The 8882-nt window shown below is 47.8% G+C and overlaps 1 pseudogene; it reads left to right on the plus strand.

Moving 5' to 3' along the window:
* The first annotated feature begins 970 nt into the window (after positions 1-970).
* Positions 971-6690, plus strand: LOC139833492 (tricyclene synthase TPS4, chloroplastic-like; annotated as a pseudogene).
* The last annotated feature ends 2192 nt before the right edge of the window (positions 6691-8882 follow it).

An 8882-nucleotide genomic window follows, 5' to 3' on the forward strand; every position in this document is an offset into this window, starting at 1 on the left:
TTCTGCAAACAATCATCTTCCACACAATACGGTTAATCCTTTGTTACAGCAAGCCGGTGAGATTGACAACCTCACTGTTTCGTTGGGGCAAAGTACTTTGGTTGTGTTGTGCAGGTTCCACGTTGGCGCCGGAATCCCTGGTGTTGCGCCGCACTACATCCCGCCGCCATCAACCTTCAACGTGCTTCTTGGCTCCTCCTGGTTCGATAAACCTTGGTTTCTTTCTGAGGGAAAACTTGCTGCTGTGCGCATCATACCTTCCTCTTGGGGTTCCCAACGAACGTGTGAGTTACACGCCATCAAGCGTCTCACTGGTCACACTCCTGATTACTCGACCCTTCGTCTTTTTGGTTGTGTGTGCTATGTACTTCTTACTCCACGCGAACGCACCAAGCTGAGTGCTCAATCTGTTGAGTGTGTCTTTCTTGGCTACAGCCCTGAGCACAAAGGATATAAGTGTTGGGATTCTATTGGTCGTCGGATGCGCATATCTCGGGATGTCACTTTTGATGAGTCCCGTCCTTTCTACCTGCGTCCCTCCTCCTCTTCCTTCTCGGTGGATGATATCTCTTTTCTCATGTTCACTGACTCACCTCCTCCTGTGCCTCCCGTCCCTGCTCCGCAGAGTATCTCACCACCTTCTCCTCCTCCACCCGCCAGACCTCCCTCTCCTCCCTCACCACCGTCCCCACCCTCCACACCTTCCTCTCCCATGTCACCTTCCTCGACTACGGTCGTCCCTCCCTATCCTTTTCACTACTCCTGTCGTCCCCGTGAGGATGATGTTGCTTCTCCTAACATGCCCTCTACCTCTGATGCGATGCCCTCTCAGTCCGAGCCGACTCATCATCTTTGTGCTCGTCCTCGTCCTCCTCCTGATCGCTATTCTCCCACTCACTACGGTCTTTATGCTGCCATTGAGCCGACCTCTTATCGGGATGCCCTTGCTCATCCCGAATGGCAGCTAGCGATGGCTCAGGAGATTGCTGCTCTTGAGCGTATTGGCACTTGGGATGTTGTCACTCCTCCTTCCTCTGTTCGTCCCATCACTTGCAAGTGGGTCTACAAAATCAAGACTCGCTCCGATGGTTCTCTTGCGCGCTACAAGGCTCGACTTGTCGCTTGCGGCTTTCAGCAGGAGCATGGCTGTGACTATGACGAGACCTTTGCTCCAGTGGCTCACATGACCATTGTTCGTACTCTTCTTGTCGTTGCTTCTGTTCGTCACTGGTCTGCCAGTCAGCTTGATGTGCAGAATGCTTTTCTTAATGGTGAGTTGACTGAGGAGGTATACATGCAGCCACCTCCTGGCTACTCTGTTCCCAATGGTATGGTCTGTCGTCTCCGGCGCTCTCTCTATGGCCTTAAGCAAGCGCCTGGTTTCAGCGTTTTGCCTCTGTGGTCACCGCTACTGGTTTCGTCCCTAGCGCACATGAGGGCATTTCCAGCGGCGCGACGCAAACGGTCGCTCAGCGACCGTTTTCGTCCGCCGTGACCGGAAATGCGTCTGGCACCACTTCCAGCGGGGCGACGCAAAGTGATCGGGTCGTCCGCGGAGACGCAAACCTGGCCCAAATATGCGCCTCGGATGCGTCTCTGCGGACGTCCGGAAACGTCCGCTCGCGTCTGGCGGACGTTTCGTCGGGCCCGCCTGGCAGCGACCCTGCGTCGATGCATCTTCTCAAACGCGCCAGCGACTGTGCCGCTGCGTCGCTTCGGCACTTTGCGCCACGTTAATGGCGACGATGCCTCGGCTGCCGAGCGGCCGCCCACCTCCGCCAACCACGTTAATGGCGACGCCATGCGTCCCGCGGCCACCGCATGCCGCCGGCCTATATAAAGGGGCGCGCCTTCTTCTTCCTCATCTACTCCTCCAAAAGAAATCCTAGCCGCCACAAAGCTCGACCGTAGAGCCGTCTAGGTGTTCCTGCAACGCAGCCAAGCCCGCGAGGAAGTCCATGTCCGGCGAGGCGGTCGAGGCCGCGGCCCTGGGCGCCCCCGTGGTCAGGGCAGGGGCCGCCGTGGTGGAGCAGCTACGGCCCCACGCTCGCCGTCACCTGCGCCCTCCTCGTCCTCGCAGGAGGAGCGCTGCTTCGAGTTCCTCCTCTGCATCAACGATGACCCACTCGCCATCAAGCAGCTACCGGACAAGTTCGCCGAGTTCGTCGATGGCGTCGAGCCGGCGCAGTTGCAGCTACGGGAGGCCAGCTGCAACTTCTACCGCTGGACCGTGGAGGTCCTGTTCGACGGGCAAGGCAAGATGTACCTGCACACGGGGTGGGACAAGTTCGCCCATGACCTCGACCTCGAGCCTGGCTGCCAGCTCACCTTCCTCTATGAGGGGGACGGCGAGATGATCGTCAAGGTGTTCGACGACATGGCCTGCCGCAGGCACTACCACACCGACGACTCCAGCTCCGACACCGATAGTTAGAACGTCGAGTGTTCTTTCTTTGCAGCGAATCTGGCTACGGGCTAGATGAAGCCAGTAGTCGAGGTTTCTGGATGTTCGCCTCATCGGTAGAACCAACAAGGGCACCATATCCTCCCGCTGGATTTTCCAGTTTCGGTGATTGGGTGTGCCCTCGAATGTTTTTTCTTGGCAGCGAACATACGGAAATCAACACAACTGGCTTCTTTTTTTAAAAAAAATATTTGTGTCGTCCATGGTTCAAACTATGTGTTAGTTTGTGTAAACCATGTTCCAAACTATGTGTTAGTTTGTGTAAAATCATGTTTCAAAATGTAATATTTGAAACTATGTTTAATTAATGGAGAGGAGGGAAAAAAGGAAAAAAAAATAATGTGTCGCCCCGCTGGAGCAGACCCCAGACGCAAACGGACGCGCGGACAAAAATGGTCATTTTAGCGTCCGCGCCGCTGGAGATGCCCTGACCCTGCGCTCTTTGTCCACACATCCTTTTGTGGTTGGACTCTGCTTCTTCTTTATGTTGATGACATGATCATCACAGGCGACGACCCTGAGTACATTGCCTTTGTCAAGGCCCGTCTGCGCGATCAGTTTCTCATGACAGATCTTGGTCATCTCCGCTACTTTCTTGGGCTTGAGGTTTCCTCTACCTCCGATGGCTTCTATATCTCCCAGGAGAAATATATTTAGGACCTTCTCACTCGTGCCGCTTTTGCTGATGAGCACATTATCGAGACTCCTATGGAGCTCAATGTCCGCCTCCGTTGCACTGATGGTGATCCTCTTCCGGACCCGACTCGCTATCGTCACTTGGTTGGGAGTCTTGTCTACCTTGCTGTCACACGTCCTGACATCTCCTACCCAGTCCACATTCTGAGTCAGTTCATGGCGGCTCCCACTAGTGTCCACTATAGTCATCTTCTTCGTGTCCTTCGCTATCTTCGTGGCACTATCTCCCGTCGGCTTTTATTTCCTCGCTCCAGCTCCAGACCTACTCAGATGCTACCTGGGCTAGTGATCCAGAGGATCGCAAGTCTCTTTATGCCTACTGTGTCTTTCTTGGTGGCTCTCTCCTTGCTTGGAAGACCAAGAAGCAGGTTACAGTCTCTCGTTCGAGTGTTGAGGCTGAGTTGCGAGCGATGGCTCTCTTGACGGCTGAGGTGACTTGGTTACGCTGGTTACTTGCAGATTTTGGTGTCTCTGCTGATGCTCCGACTCCTCTCTTATCGGACAGTACTGGTGCCATCAGCATTGCGCGTGACCCGGTGAAGCACGAGCTCACCAAACACATAGGTGTTGATGCCTTCTACGTGCGTCATGCTGTGCAGGAACAGGCTGTGGCCCCTCATTATGTGCCTTCTGAGGTACAGCTTGCTGATTTCTTCACGAATGCTCAGACCAGAGCACATCATGGTTTGTTGATGCCTTCTACGTGCGTCATGCTGTGCAGGAACAGGCTGTGGCCCCTCATTATGTGCCTTCTGAGGTACAGCTTGTTGATTTCTTCACGAAGGCTCAGACCAGAGCACATCATGGTTTCTTTCTCTCCAAACTCAGTGTTGTTAATCCACCATGAGTTTGCGGGGGGGGGGGGGGTGTTAGTGGTGAGCTTTTACAAATTGCAAAGGTATGCTTGAAAATCAATAAGAACTTCAAAAAGAAAACAATGCAATTTGTTTTGTCTTTTGTCCCAAAGTGAAATTGTGCCACAGGTCGTCTCATCAAGCTTTGATAACCTCATGAAGAGTATGATGATGAGCAAACACGACCAATCTTCTTGTAAGCTTAAGTTCATTGACATGGTGCAACGACTCGGCATTGCCTACCACTTTGAGCAAGAAATCTACGACATCCTCAGCTCCATCCACAAAAACCCTCATCACGCTAAGAAAGATCTCTCTTTTGCGGCCTTGAGGTTCAGATTGCTCAGAGAGAAGGTTTTTTCAGTCTCCCCAGGTAGTCAATTAAACGAAAACAACAAGAACATTTGATTTATTCATTTTTTCCTTTTTGTTTCATTCATAATTGAGAGAATATAAGACCATCGCACGTAATTTACTTAGGCTGGTGCCAACGCGGGCGCTAGGAGGGGCGCTACCGCCCGCGACGGGGCGATAGCGAGGCGAGAGCGGGGCGAGACGGTAGCGTCGGGCGGTGGCGCGGGCGCCCGGCGTTAGGGCGCGGTACCGCCCGCCTATAGCCCGCGTTGGAGGCGAGAGCGGGGCGACAGGGAGGCGATAGCGGTGCTAGTGGGGGCGGTAGGGAGGCGGTAGGGAGGAGAGAGAAGTGAGAGCTGGCACTATAGCCCGTGCACTGGCACCGTGGGGTGAGAGTGAGGTGAGAGTGGGGTGAGAGTGAGGGAAAAGCTGACGTGGCGAGGCTATAGTGGGGTGATGCATTGGCACCAGCCTTATCATCATGTATATGCAACTGGCATTTTCCGGGAACCAAAGCATGGGGCATGTCGGGAATCACTTGCTAAAGTCATGAATCTAATACTCCACCTGGATGATGTCTATGATGTTTATGGAACTCTAGATGAGCTCGTCCTCTTCACTGATGCCATGGAAAGGTTAATTGTCTTTTTTTTCTCCGAAAAGGGGAAAAAATCGCCCCTGCTTCTGCATCTAAAGGATGCACATGACTTTTTATTAGATTATTCGCAAACCTTACAAGAAGCAATACAAAAAATCAACCTCGAAACCACCTCACTAGACCTCGAAAGGTTAATTATCAATACTACGTATATGTCACATGCACGTAAAAATATGTATAGTTTATTGTGTACACTACTACCTCCATTTTAAGGAATAAGGCGCCCTCGTTTTACGAGCTTTTTGTTTGACCAAGAATTACTTTAAATAGATAAAAATTGTTTGTATGAAATTAACATCATTAAAACGTGATTTTCAATACGAATTCAACGATACTATATACATATAATATAATCAAAATTTTGTTGCTCAACTTTTATGGTCAAAGTTCGTCTTGGAATACGCGTGCGCCTTATTCCTTAAAACGGAGGTAGTAAAATACAGACGGTAATTTGTTGATCCATCAGGTGGGAAGAGAGTCCTTGTAAAATGCTCCCAGAATACATGCAAGCACTTTACTCCGCTATCTACAACACTTCCAATGAGGTGGCTGACCATGCTCTGAAAACACATGGTTGCAATGTGTGTTTTCTCCTTCAGAAAGCGGTAAGGGGATTTAAGTTCGCTCGTATATTTATCATAAATTATTGAATTTGTGTAGTTAAACACATCAGTTTACACAATACGATAGATCAGTTAACCAATTAGTTATTTTAACTGTAGTGGCACGACTTGTCCAAGGCATTCTTGGCGGAAGCAAAATGGTACGTACTATGGAAACCACATACCAACCCTGAACGAGTACTTGGATAATGGATGGGTTTCGTCCTCAGGGCCAGTTCTGCTCCTGCACGCGTTTCCAATGCTCAACATGGAACTCACCTCAAAGTCTCTTGATCAAATAGGAAGCTACCCAACATCAGTTCGGTCAGCGTCGTTAATTTTCCGTCTATGCAATGACTCGGCAACAAACTCTGTATGTATAAGGATCTCTAGTTATCCGTGAATTTTGAATCAATTTTATTGAAGCCCAGCTTGCCCAATATTTTTTAAGGGTGTGCCAATGTCTCAGTTGACTGAGATTTTCTTAAGTCGATCTCAGTCACCTCCGAAAAGTGTAACTGCGGTTCAAAAAAATGTGCAACTCGGATCAGTTGCACTTTTCAAGTAGAAAAGTGTAATTGTACTTTTTTGACAGAAAAGTGCAACTCAAGTTCATTTTTGTGGGTGACTGAATTCTCAGTTGACTGAGACATAGCAAAACCGTTTTTTTAATCCATCTTGTTTTCATATGTACCTTATGATAAAAATTGCAGGCTGAGTTGGAGAGAGGGGATGCACCATCCTCCATAGCTATCCACATGTCGGAAAATACTTGCGATGAGCAAGAATCTCGTAAAGCCATGCAAGATCTTGGGATAGATATATGCTTGGAAGTCGATGAACGAAGATGCATTCAGCAACCACCAATGTCCTCCACCTTTCTTCAAGGTGTGCATGAATTTGGCCCGAATATCACATTGTATCTACCAAGGGTGCCATGGTTTTGGTGCACCAGATGATCAGAATAAGAAGCAAATCAAGGAGCTGTTCCTAGTGACCCGGACTTTTGGCTCTCATCCACGCCCCCACCCCATATCTGCACGTTCATTAGTTGCTTTGTGATCCGTGGACAAGGTAACATTAATATAGCTGAAAAACAGAAATAATTGAGAATACGTCCATCTAGACTATGAATAATCAGCTGCTTCGCATTTAATGGGACTCTGATGGCGTCATTGTTACAGCTTGGTACAGAGTCGTGGCTTGGGTAGTTAATATGACATGCATCATTCAATAAATCAATTAGAACCGGAAAATTGGTAGAGAAATTCAATTTTATATTTCTGCTCTTTCTATCTCATGCCACAACTTTTTTTTTGATATGATCCAGAAATTTGTAATTGATATTGATGGATTCCTTATATGAACTACAAATTAATTTTTGACATTATCAAAAAATCTTATATGAAGTACAAAGAACCATAGCAAGTTTTTGGAGATCCAAAATCCATGAACAGGACGGTGGTAAAAACATGAAATAACAGAATCCAGTAACAATTGGACGGAAACAGAACACTTGAGGGAAGAAACAAAATTTCGTAGGTGCAATCTCAACAAATCAAACATCATAGACCAATTTTTGCCACCACGAACAAAGCAAGATCATTATATATGATATGAATAGCGAAATATCCAGTGAGGTGAGAGAGAACAGAGAAACTTTTGTTGCTCGTGTAGCAGTCAGATCAACCAAAGCACCATAGAATTTTTTTTTTGATGACCACAGATTTCTTCGAGGAAAGCACGGAGTAGGCAGCTTAGGCGCGGCACGGGGAAGCCGGAGCGGTCTACTTCCCTATAGTGGCGTCGGATGGAAGCTACGGCCGTTGACGTCGGAGGGGAAGAAGAAGAAGACCGCGTGCTCAGTTTACTTCATACCAGCACAATGTGGATCTGGCCGCCATGGCGCCACAGGAATTGGGGATGGGGAAGGAGAGATGTGACCGGCCCAACTTGCCTATGCGGTGAGTAAATGCGGACCAGATCCTTCTCTATGACATCAGGTTGTGGGGTCCCTGTATTTCATAAAATAATTTGATACAGCTGCAATACAAGTACTTTCGTATAATACAACATCATAACTGCATCGCTAGTACCAATAACCAATGGTTCTCGATGGTGAGTCAAGGGTGGGATTTGGGGTGGGTGCGGCCGCAGGTTCACCAACGCATTTTTGCTGTTCCTAGAGCCTTTCTTCTTGAGTGCCTAGTTGAAAATAATAGCTCTTTTAAGAGAATAATATTGTTGCAGCTACCAGGCCAACCAATCTTGAAGGCTTTCAGCAGCAAAGAGGAAACACAATTTATTAATCTGCTTCCACTTTTGAATCCCGTATGCACTTGTTCCGCAGTAAGTTTGTAATGTGATTGTGAAATCGGATATCAAGCACTTAACCGGAGATCTTCAAGTTCCATTTGCATGTGTAGAAATCTTTTGGAATCCAAGCTTCACTAGCTTCTGCACTCTTCTTTGTTGATTTTTTAAAATATTAAACTGCTCAGGAGTCAGGACACCACTAGTAGTTCTACATCCAGACATCATGCAAAACAGTTCCACTGAATGTCAACTTTTCTAACGAAATGTAGCAGCGGTACTTCTCATCCATTAAGCTGATGATGATCTAGCCACAGAACATAATACAGGGGCAGGAAGAGTACAACTGAACCATGTAGGTTTGGTAGATTTGTTTGGAAGCGTTACCCTTTGTCTCGGGCACGTGTACGTGTTTATATGGGCCAGGAGTCGCCCCTGGCGTGGCGTACAAGCAAATGATCTTGAACAGATCCGGTACAGATAAGGACTCTCTCCAAACCCTTATAACTCGGGTTGGTTACATATGATAACACGTACACTGACACATATTCTAACAGCCCCCCTTAATCACAACTTTACTAAGGTGAGATTACGTTTAAACTCTTCTAAGCTTCTTGTTGGCAATGCTTTTGTAAATCCATCAGCAACTTGATCTCCAGAATGAACAAATCTGATCTGCAACTGTCTGTTGGCAACTCTTTCTCTGACAAAATGATAGTCTATTTCTATATGTTTTGTTCTAGCATGAAACACTGGATTAGCAGGCAAATAAGTTGCTCCAAGATTATCACACCATAAACAAGGTATCTTTCTTTGTTTAATACCCAGCTCACCAAGCAATGACTGAACCCAGATAACTTCTGCAGTTGCATTTGCTAATGCCTTATATTCAGCTTCTGTACTTGATCTGGACACTGTTGGTTGCTTCTTTGCACACCATG

Source organism: Lolium perenne, chromosome 7, assembly GCF_019359855.2.
Source record: "Lolium perenne isolate Kyuss_39 chromosome 7, Kyuss_2.0, whole genome shotgun sequence".
Classification (NCBI taxonomy): domain Eukaryota; kingdom Viridiplantae; phylum Streptophyta; class Magnoliopsida; order Poales; family Poaceae; genus Lolium; species Lolium perenne.